General features: G+C 43.9%; 1 protein-coding gene across 1 annotated transcript in view; it reads left to right on the forward strand.

Annotated features, from left to right (window-relative positions):
- Positions 1 to 5,138: 5,138 nt before the first annotated feature.
- The window catches only part of eva1ba (eva-1 homolog Ba (C. elegans)), a 122,320-nt gene continuing 115,165 nt past the window's right edge, over positions 5,139 to 12,293 (forward strand). The window contains exon 1 of the mRNA XM_072247022.1: positions 5,139 to 5,192. The gene's annotated coding sequence lies outside the window, so the exon portion shown is untranslated. The remainder of the gene's footprint in view (positions 5,193 to 12,293) is intronic.

Here is a 12,293-nt window from a genome sequence, read left to right on the forward strand (position 1 = left end):
ACCAACCCCTAAAACCCACCTCCCTGCAAAAAAAACCAAACAAAAATGGGATACGCACGTCAACCCTCAAATCCCACCTCCTACACAAAAATACAGACAGAAACAGATCAGGTACATTAACCTGCAATCCCTCCTTCTGCACAAAAATACAGACAGAAACAGATCAGGTACATTAACCTGCAAATCCCTCCTTCTGCACAAAAATACAGACAGAAACAGATCAGGTACATTAACCTGCAAATCCCTCCTTCTGCACAAAAATACAGACAGAAACAGATCAGGTACATTAACCTGCAAATCCCTCCTTCTGCACAAAAATACAGACAGAAACAGATCAGGTACATTAACCTGCAATCCCTCCTTCTGCACAAAAATACAGACAGAAACAGATCAGGTACATTAACCTGCAATCCCTCCTTCTGCACAAAAATACAGACAGAAACAGATCAGGTACATTAACCTGCAATCCCACCTTCTACACAAAAATACAGACAGAAACAGATCAGGTACATTAACCTGCAATCCCTCCTTCTGCACAAAAATACAGACAGAAACAGATCAGGTACATTAACCTGCAATCCCTCCTTCTACACAAAAATACAGACAGAAACAGATCAGGTACATTAACCTGCAATCCCTCCTTCTGCACAAAAATACAGACAGAAACAGATCAGGTACATTAACCTGCAAATCCCATCTTCTACACAAAAATACAGACAGAAACAGATCAGGTACATTAGCCTGCAATCCCTCCTTCTACACAAAAATACAGACAGAAACAGATCAGGTACATTAACCTGCAATCCCTCCTTCTGCACAAAAATACAGACAGAAACAGATCAGGTACATTAACCTGCAAATCCCACCTTCTACACAAAAATACAGACAGAAACAGATCAGGTACATTAACCTGCAAATCCCTCCTTCTGCACAAAAATACAGACAGAAACAGATCAGGTACATTAACCTGCAAATCCCACCTTCTACACAAAAATACAGACAGAAACAGATCAGGCACATTAACCTGCAAATCCCTCCTTCTGCACAAAAATACAGACAGAAACAGATTAGGTACATTAACCTGCAAATCCCACCTTCTACACAAAAATACAGACAGAAACAGATCAGGTACATTAACCTACAAATCCCTCCTTCTGCACAAAAAAGTGAACAAAATGGATCAGCCATGTCAACCCTCAAATCTCTCCTCTTGCACAAAAAATATAAACAAAACTGATCAGACTCATACATCATAGCTATATATTCTGGATATATTGCTGCCTTTCTTCCTCAGTATTTTCAGTTCATGGGGGTGCCCAGTCAATCCAAGGGCGACTCTTCGATGTGAAGCTGACAGCAGTGGCTGATCAGTTTCATTTCCACCTCTGACCCAGATGGCAGAAGGTTCAAGTTCTGCTCTGGGGACTTGGGCATGCAAAATCCTGTGCTGAAATCCTAGTGCATTTGAGAGGGAATACTCTACTGTCAGGAATGATTCTACTCGGGTGAAATATTAGTTAGTTTGGTATCACTGATCAGGATGAAAGATTCACTGTATCATGTGGATGTCTGGGGTGCAGTGGGGATGGAAGGGTGTGAGTAAAAAATCTCCTCCTGATTTCCTAGTTAGGGCAAATTCTGGAATTGGGCTATATAGCAAATATTAACTTCAGCAACCAATCTTTAGACCTCAACATTTTTTTTAGATTATGAAGACACACAGTCCTCTTTTATTGTCATTTAGTAATACATGCATTAAGAAATGAAACATCATTTCCTCCGGTGTGGTATCACAAAACACAGGACAGACCAAGACTGAAAAAACTAACAAAACCACATAATTATAACATATAGTTACAACAGTGCAACAATACCATAACTTGATGAAGAAGTCCATGAGCACAGTAAAAAAGTTCAAAGTCTCTCAAATATCCCACATCTCACTCAGACAGGAGAAGGAAGAAAAACTCTCCCTGCCATGCCCCGTCCACAGTCCGACTCTGAGTCGTCCGAAAACTTCGAGCCTCCGATCAGCTCGACACCGAGTACTGAGCACCATCTCTGTCTGAACAATTCAACCTCAATCTCGGTCGCCAACAGCAGGCAAAGCCGGGGCTTTTGAGGCCTTCCCTCCGGAAGATTCCTGACTGTGCAGTAACAACAGCAGCGAACTGGCGTTTCAGAAATTTCTCCAGATGTTTCTCTGTGCTTTCACCACTGCCTCCAATTGTACTGTAGATTAAATTTAAAATGCAGCCCCGAACAATAGTTTCCTGGAGCTGTGGACATCAGCTAATTGAAAACCAGACAATGCTGATTATGCTGACAATGCTTTTTTTGCTCTCTGTCCCTCTCACAATAACTCCTTGCCTGTTCTTCATCTTCCTCTAGTTCTCCCCTCCTCCTTTCTTTCTCCCTAGGCCTTCCGTCTTATGATACTCCCCCTTCTCCAGCCTTGTAATCCTTTTGTCAATCAACTTACCAGCTCTTAACTTCATATCTCCCCCTCCTGTCTTCTCCTATCATTTCAGGTCTCCCCCTCCCCCTCCCACATTCAAATCCCTTACCATCTCTTTTTTCCATTAGTCCTGACGAAGGGTCTCGGCCCGAAACGTCGACTGTACCTCTTCCTATAGATGCTGCCTGGCCTGCTGCGTTCACCAGCATTTTGCTTGTGTTGCTTGAATTTCCAGCATCTGCAGATTCCCTCTTCAATGCTGATTAACCTTCGTTTTGGGTGTCTGGAGTATCGGTGTGAAGATTATATGTAAATCAAAGGAAGCATTGTAGATACTGTACAGTGTAACTGTAGAATGGTCCTGCTGCTACCTTTGATCGCTAGCATGTAATATTGGGTCAAGCAAGGCTCTCCCTCTGAGGGTGTCTCATCTTGTTGAATAAAACACTTCTTTATCCACCAGCTTCAGTGTCTCTCAGGTAACTTTGTTCATGTTACAACAGGTACCATGGCCTATATTTATCATTTTAACAGTGGGAGTAATTTGTCATTACTGGTTTGCTGTCACGGGACTGTGCTGGGTGTAGGTGGACTCTGTCAGTGCCTCCAATGGCTAAACTTTAAAGGTGAAACTTTACTGAGGTACAAGGCTTGGACATTGTGATCGGAAATTAACCATGGCCAATCCCAGTTACAGAATCAGAATCAGACCTATTATCACCAAGATATGTTGGGAAATCTGTTGTTTTATGGCAGATATAAAAATTGCTATGAGCTACAATAACTAGCTAGATCGGCAAATAGTGCAAAAAAGAAGTGGTTGAGGTAGAATTCTTGGATCATTCAGAAATTTGAGGGCGGTCGGGAAGAAGCTGTTCCTAAAACATGCGGTGATCTCCCTGGTTATAGGGCACTGGACGGCTGAGTAATCGTGTGGCGCAGTAGTGTAGTGGTTAGCACAACGCTTTACCGCATTAGCAACCTGCGTTCAATTCACGCTGCTGTCTGGAAGGAGTTGGTACGTTCTCCCCGTGACCGCATGAGTTTCCGTCGGGTGCTCTGGTCTCCTCCCACAGTCTAAAGATGTGTGATTAGGGGGTTAGTTGGTGAGTTGTAGGCATGCTATGTTAGGCTGGAAACATGGTGACATTTACGGGCTGCCGCCAGCATGCAAATCTTAATCTTACATACCAATTGGTAGGTCATTTGGGCATTATAAATTGTTCCATGATTAGGCTAGAATTACAGCCTAATTCTAGCGGCATGACTTGAAAAACCAGAAAGGCCTATATCTCAATAAATAAATATTCAGAATAAACTATTCAGGAAAAGACCTCCCAGGAGGGGGGAGAAGATGGCGGCGCAACGGCAGCGTGTGCGGCCACTTCAGTGATGATATCTGTTATCTGTCAATTAGGGGACCGTGCACAATTCTGATTTGATGGAGATAGATGTGAGAGCACGGAGAAACATCTGGAAAATTTCTGAAATGGCTGCCACTGCTACTGTGTGGTAACCGGAATCTCTGGAGCAGAAGGCCCCGAAATCCTCGGCTTTGCGTGTTTCGGTGGCCGGGGAGAGGTCAAAGGTGCTCGGCAGAGGATGGCGCTCAGGAGGCTGTATCGGAGAGGCTGGTCGGAAGCTCGGAGTTTTCTAATGGATGTAATCAGTGTCGGCTGTGGTCGGCTGCTTCCAAGGTATCGGCAAGTTGATGGTGCCTGGAGGTTTATGGCAGGGAGTTTCTCCATTTGCCGCCTGCTACCCGGGACTCGGGATTCGATCGACTCAGGACTTTAAGACTTTTTTTTACTGTGCCTATGATCTGCTCTTCATCAAATTATCGTATTGCTTTGCACTGCTGTAACTATATGTTATAATTATGTGGTTCTGTCAGTGTTAGTCTTTGGTCTGTCCTGTTTTCTGTGATATCACTCTGGAGAAACATTGTATCATTTCTTAATGCATGTATGCATTTCTAAATGACAATAAAAGAGGACTGAGTGTTCTGATAATCTAATTGATTGTGGCACAAGACTGTCTAGAAGCACTGAAACTCGTCACTTTCAAAGAGAGAATAACTTCAGGAACAGCACTGCACTTTATGTAAACACACACCACATTTGGTCTAAGTGATGTAAACAGATTATCATTTGCACATGATGTTTTAACGTATCATTTCTACTGTCTTCCATCTTGAAAACATTTAGTAAATGAGGTGGTCCCTTTAAATGGATTGAATTCCTCTCAGTAGCTTTTGCTGTTTCTTTACTTCGAGTTAACATAGTCAGTCCATTGCAACAGTACTCCCTTTGCCTTTACTCAAACTGGTACGATCTGCAGGCAATTTGCCGTTGATAAGGATTCAGTTGTGTCACTCTCTCACACGGAAAACACAGAGCGTTGAACTTGTGGCGGGAACGTGACACTCTGAGTTTGATTAATCATTTACCAGAAATTTGATATGATGCTGGCAATGATATCAAAGCTTCAGAATGTTGACTCCGTGAGATGATAGCTGTTCTGGTCAGTTCTAGTGAGCCCAGTGTCGTTTCTGGTACCCTAAGTGAGAACAGCGGCTGGTAAACTTTGCACTCCTGAACAAGCCAGCACCAGGTGGAGAACAAAGACCCTCAGGTATGATTGTTGAACCACTAATATTCAGAGCCGACTGCCTCACGAAGCTGGTTCCAGTTACTGCGAGACACAGTCTGACAAAAGAATAGAAAACAGCCAGGTGAGCAGCAGATGAGAACATAGAACATAAAATGCGCAGCTTAGTTCTGACTTTTTAGCCCATAATGTTGGCTCTGAACCTGTCTTCACTGGAGTCTCGAGGGATGAGGGAGGGTCTCATTTAAACCTATTGAATATTGAAAGGCCTACATAGAGTGGACCTGGAGAGGATATTTCCAATAGTGGGAGAGTTTAGGATGAGAGGACAGAGCCTCTGAAGGATGTTCCTTTAAAAAAGAGATTAGAAGTAAGTTCTTTGTCCAGAGTATGGTGAATCTATGGAAGTGAATTGTGGAGGCCAGGTCACTGGGCATACTGGTCGACTGCAGATTTCTGCAGCATTTATGGACTCAGGATCTCAAGCTGTGGTGTTACCTGTTTGCAGCTGCCAGGAGTGAGGCATCAGAACCAGTGCCCTCCACTGGGAGCAGTGGGGCATGGGTCAAGGCTGAAGTCAGTGCTGTCCCCCAGTTCTCTCTCGACAGAAGTCAAGCTGTGTTGTGGTCGACTGCAGATTTCTGCGACACTCATGGACTCAGGGTATGGACTATTATTGTTTGTGTGGCTGTATTTTACTGATATCTTACATGTACTTGCTATCTTGTACATGCTATGTGTGCTTTGTGCCGTGTGTGACTGTTGGTGTTGTGTTTTGTACCTTGAGCCCAGAGTAACTCTGTCACATTTGGCTATATTCATGGGTATTTGTACATGGTTGAAAGTCAATTAAACTTGAATTGGATTGAATATTTAAACCCGAGGTTGATAGGTTCTTGATTAATAAGGGCATCAAAGATTACGGGGAGAAGGCAGGAGAGTGGGTTTGAAAGAGAAAATAAATCAGCCATGATGGAAGGGTGGAGCAGACTCAATGAGTCGAATGGCCTAATTCTGCTCCTGTGTCTTTACATGGCAGTTGGGGAGAGACAGGGAGTTCTTTGGCATCTTTTGTTTGTTATGAAAATAATCACATACTTTAAATTAAAAGTAAATTTATCAGTGAAATTGTGCAAGAGGAAACCTTGTATAAACATGTTAATGTTAAGCCTGATTCATTACTCCATTCTCCAGCAATTCACAGTTACTTTCATTGGCAGAACAAAGAAAATAAATATCCTTCCAGATCTTGTAGAAACAGCCATTTGTTAGTGAGATGCATAACCTGTGAGTACTGATGGGTATTCCATCTTTAAGCACGCAGCAGGTAGCAAGAAATTTTTGCCCTGGATAAGGTAAGAACAGGACATGATCAGAACGCATTCATATTAGTGATGCATGGCGGAAATTTAGCCTGAGATTTGCTTTGCTCCCAGAGCCATATTTCCTAACGTAACTCCACTAAACTCTTGCCAAAAATGTCCACAGTCTTTACCCCAGTGTTACTTCCCTAAACTCACCCATATCCTCTTTCCCCCCCTCCAAAAAAAAAACCCTCCAAAGTCTGTTGGGTAGAGAATTCCAAAGATTTGCTGACTTCATGATAATGACATTACTTCTCACCTCAGCCGCGAATGGCTGAGTCCACACTTTGAGGCTGTAATCCATTAGTCTAGCCACAAATGGGGTGAATATCAACTCAGCCTCTACATTCACAGTTCCTTTAAGAACTTTACATCAGAATCTAAATCAGGTTTATTTGTCACTGACATATGGATATGTCTTGAAAATTTGTTATGTTGCAGAAGCAGTACAGTGCAACATATGCAGTAAATATACCATAAATTATGATAATAAATATATACAGTACTGTATATAGAATCGTAGAGTCATAGAAAGCTACAGCATAGAAACAGGCCCTTCAGCTCATCTAGTCAATTATTTAATCTGCCTAGTCCCATCGACCTGCACCCAGACCATAGCCCTCCATACACCACCCATCCATGTACCGATTCAAACTTCTCTTAAACATTGAAATCAAACTCACATCTGCCACCTGGGTTGGCAGCTTGTTCCAGACTCCCAACACCCCTGAGTGAAGAGGTCTCCTCTCATGCTCCCCTTAAACATTTCACCTTCCATCCTTCACCCATGACCTCTAGTTGTAGTCTCACCCAACCTCAGCAGAAAAAGCCTGCTTGCGTTTACGCTATCTATACCCCTCATAATTTTGTACACCTCTATCAATCTCCCCTCAATCTTCTACATACTAGGGAATAAATTTCCAATATATTCAATCTTGTCTTATAACTCAGGTCCTCCAGTATCAGCAATATCCTTGTAAATTTTATACTTTCTCAATGTTTACATCTTTCCTGTAGGTACAGTAGGTAACCAATTTCAACGTAGCATCCCATCTTCTGTACTCAATATTTTGGTCTATGAAGGCCATTGTGCCAAAAGCTTTCTTTATGACCCTATCTACCTGTGATGCCACTTTCAATGAAATATAGACCTCTATTCCCAGTTCCCTTTGTTTTACCATGCTCCTCAGTGCCCTACCATTCACCATGTAAGATCTGCTCTGGTTTGTCCTCCCAAAGTGCAACACTTCACACTTGTCGGCATTTAAATTCCACCTGCCATTTTTAGCCCTTTTTTCCAGCTGGTCCAGATTCCACTGAAAGCTCTGATAGCCTTCCTCACCGCCCAAACGTGGTGTCCTCTGCCAGTTTGCTGATCCAGTTAACCACATTATCATCCAGATCATCAGTATAGATGACAAACAACAATGGATCCCTGTAGTACTCTACCAGTCACAGGCCTCCAGTCAGAGAGGCAACCATTTACAACCATCTCTGGTTTCTTCCGCAAAGCCAATGTCTAATCCAATTTACCACCTCATCTTGAATGCCAAGTGATTGGCCCTTCTTGAGCAACCATCCATGTGGGACTTGCAAAATACCTTGCTGAAGTCTATGTAGATAACATCCATTGCCTTGGTCTCATCAACTTTGCTGGTAACTTCCTTGAAAAACTCTAAGATTGCTTAGACGCTACCTATCATGCAGAAAGCCATGCTGACTACCCCTAAACAGTCCCTTTCTATCCAAATACTCACAAATCCGGACCCTGAGAATGCCTTCCAATACCTTTCCTACTACTGATAGCAGGCTCACCGGCCTATAATTTCCTGGCTCTGGAGACTTTCTTAAACAGCAAAGTAACATTAGCTATCCTCCAGTCTTCTGGTCCTCACTTGTCACTAATGAAGTATCTCTGCTGGGGCCCCTGCAATTTCTGCACTTGTCTCTCACAGGGTCTGAGGGATTTGTCCACCCTAATTTGCCTCAAGACAGCAAACACCTCCTCCTCTGTAATCTGTTGTACTTTCCAGAACACATTTGACCAACTCTATCCCATCTAGTCCTTTTACAGAGAGGAGACCCAGTCAATATGTAGAAACCTAATATAACAATCTTGTGTTTCTTGCAGCAGTCTGTGATCTCTCTACAAATTTGTTCCTCTAAATCCGTGGAACTGTTGAGAGGTCTGTAATATAGCCCCATTAACGTGGTCATACCTTTCTTACTCCCCAGTTCCACACGTAAAGCCTCACTAGATGAGTGCGTCAGTCTGTCCTGATTGAGCACTGCCATGACATTTTCCCTAATTAGCTTCACCTCTTTTATTCCTCCTGCTCTATCACGTCTGAAACAACAGAACCCCAGAATACTGAGCTACCACTCCTGCCCCTCCTGCAGCCAGGTCTCACTAATGGCTACAACATCATAATTCCATGTGTTGATCCATGCCCTGAGCTCATCTGCCTTTGCCACAATACTTCTTGCATTGAAGTTTATGCAGCTCAGAACACTAGTCACACCACGCTCAACCTTTTGGCTCCTGACTTTGTCTGAGGTCTTAACAAAATCTGTCTCCACGACCACTCCACTATCTGTTCTGGCACTTTGTTTCCTAATCCCCTGCAACTCCAGTTTAAACTCTCTGTACAGCACTGCGAACCTTCCCGCTAGGATATTAGTCCCCCTCCGGTTTAGGTGCAAGCCAGTCACGCTGTGCGCTGGCAGACGACTGGACCTGGAGCGGAGGAACGACAGGCTCCCATGTTGAGACAGAAACAAGAGTTTAGTCCTGAGAGTTCCAACAGAACATTGATGGCTTGACTGAGTTACACAGTGAGAAGACTCCGTGATAAGTGCTAATTCGGAGTCTGCTTTATATCACAGTATGCAGAAAACCCGTGCCAGTCAAGATAAACTTGACAAGATTAAACAGAAAGCACAAGGGCTTAATGACTCTACCTAGGGAAACAATTAATAAATACAGGTTCACAGGGTTGCAGGGCTTGTGACACAAACCATTGCTTCCGTACAGGTCCCATCTCCCCTGGAAGAGAGCCCAATGATGCAAAAATCTGAAGCCCTCCCTCATACTCTTATTCCTTAGCCTCACGTTAAGCTGCTTGATCTTCCTACTTCTGGCCTCGCTAGCACATGGCATGGGTAGCAACCCTGAGATCACAACCCCTGGAGGTCCTGTCCTTTAACTGACCACCTAACTCCCTGAACTCACTTTGCAGAACCTCCTCCCTTTTCCTACCTATGTCATTGATACCTATATGGACAATGACCTCTGGCTGCTCACCCACCCTCTAAGAACGCTGAGGACTCGTTGCAACATGTCCCGAACCCGGGAGGCACACACCATCTGGGTATCTTGTTCTCATCCACAGAACCTCCTTTCTGTTCCCTAAATAATGAGTCCCCTAATACTAGAGCTCACCTCTTCTCCCCCAAAACTTCCCGTCTGAGCCACAGAGCCAGACTTAGTGCCAGAGATCTGACGGCTATGACCTTTCTCTGCCAGGTCACCTCCCCCAGCAGTATCCAAGGTGGAATACCTCCTGACGCTCCTCCAGTTCCCCGTGCCCTGGACCTTGGGAGCACCTACCTCTCTATAGGTCCTGCCTATCACCCCGTCACCCTCTGAGCTCCAGCTCCTTAACGTGGAGTGTTAGAAGCTGCAGCTGGATGCACTTCTAGCAGGTGAGATCATCAGGGACACTGGAGTTCTGCTTGCCTTCTCATATCCTGCAAAAGGAGCATTCCACTATCCTGCCTGACATCCATAATGCTCTAATTTTGCAACTATAAAGAAAGAACCAATAAATAAACTGAACATAAGAATATAAGAAATAGGAGCAGGAGTCGGCCATCTGGCCCGTCGAGTCTGCTCCACCATTCAATAAGATCTTAGCTGATCTGGCCATGGACTCACCTTCATCTACCTGCCTTTTGTTCATAACCCTGAATTCCCTACTATGCAAAAATCTATCCAACCTTGCCTTAAATATATTTACTGAGTAAATATTGGGTAGAGAATTCCACAGATTTGGGAAAAGCAGTTCCTTCTCATCTCTGTCCTAAATCTACTCCCCCGAATCTTGAGGCTATGTCCCTTAGTTCTATTCTCACCTACCAGTGGAAACAACTTTCCTACCCCTATCTGATCTATCCCTTTCATAATCTTATATGTTTCTATAAGTGCTGAAAAAAAATCCATCTACAGCTTTTCACCTTCCCTCACACGAGCCTTTCCTCACTGAAGCCTCGAAGAGTGAAGGTCTCAAATCTCCACTCGGTAACACTGTCCATTCCAACCAAGGCCGATCTGCTTACTCCCGCCTTATTTTCCTTTTCCCCTGCTAATGAATATAAAACACACAACGTATATAAAGATTAAGTAGTGCAAAAAGAGCAAAACATTTTGAGGTAGTATTTTTAAACGCAAACAACAGGAATTCTGCAGATGCTGGAAATTCAAGCAACACACATCAAAGTTGCTGGTGAACGCAGCAGGCCAGGCAGCATCTCTAGGAAGAGGTACAGTCGATGTTTCAGGCCGAGACCCTACATCTCTAGGAAGAGGTACAATCAACGTTTCAGACCGAGACCCTGGGTCTCGGCCTGAAACGTCGACTGTACCTCTTCCTAGAGATGCTGCCTGGCCTGCTGCGTTTACCAGCAACTTTGATGTGTGTTGCTTGAGGTAGTATTCATGGGTTCATTGTCCATTCAGAAATCTGATGGCAGACCGTAAAAAGCTGAGTGTGTGTCTTCACGCTCCTGTACCTCTTCTCTGATGGCAGTAATAAGAAGAGGGCATGTCTCTCGGTATGCCAATGACATGTCTCAACAAAGTCATCTCTTTGTCCCAAAGGGCGTCTTCCTGTACTATACTGCTCTGTGTTCTACATTCTAAACAAGAACGTACCTCCTTACTTTAATTTATACTTACTTACTTTATACTTTATTGTCGCAAAACAATTGATACTAGAACGTACAATCATCACAGCAATATTTGTTCCTGTGCTTCCCGCTCCCTGGAGTACAAATCGATTGTAAATATTAAAAATTTAAATTATAAGTCATAAATAGAAAATAGAAAATGGAAAGTAAGGTAGTGCAAAGAAACCGAGAGGCAGGTCTGGATATTTGGAGGGTACGGCCCAGATCCGGGTCAGGATCTGTTCAGCAGTCTTATCACAGTTGGAAAGAAGCTGTTCCCAAATCTGGCCGCACGAGTCTTCAGGCTCCTGAGCCTTCTCCCGGAGGGAAGAGGGATGAAAAGTGTGTTGGCTGGGTGGGTTGTGTCCTTGATTATCCTGGCAGCACTGCTCCGACAGCGTGCGGTGTAAAGTGAGTCCAAGGACGGAAGATTGGTTTGTGTGATGTGCTGCGCCGTGTTCATGATCTTCTGCAGCTTCTTCCGGTCTTGGACAGGACAACTTCCATACCAGGTTGTGATGCACCCTAGAAGAATGCTTCCTACATCAATCTCCTCATCCCAGGAATCAATCAGTATTTATAATGATGCAATAACCTGTTTTATTGTCATTATCTGAAGCATAAATATTGACCAGAGAATCTTCCCTGTCTTCAATGTGATACCACGGAATGTTTAGCCTTCCCTGAGAGAGCAGGTTTGCAGCTCTTACGCAATGAGAACATGCAGAGAAGAGCCAAGCAGTCAGGGGCCAACCCATGGTTTATCAGCGTTCGGTTCTTGCAAAGTACCGGCTCAATTAGATGTGGAATTGGTAAATGCAATGAGAGCAAAGTCAAGGTCCTGTGCGCTGGTTTGGAACGCTGACATTGTTTCTTCTGGTCATTAGTTAAGCTCTGCCTCAGTTCCTGAATGA

This window comes from Mobula birostris, chromosome 30 (assembly GCF_030028105.1).
Source record: "Mobula birostris isolate sMobBir1 chromosome 30, sMobBir1.hap1, whole genome shotgun sequence".
Lineage (NCBI taxonomy): Eukaryota > Metazoa > Chordata > Chondrichthyes > Myliobatiformes > Myliobatidae > Mobula > Mobula birostris.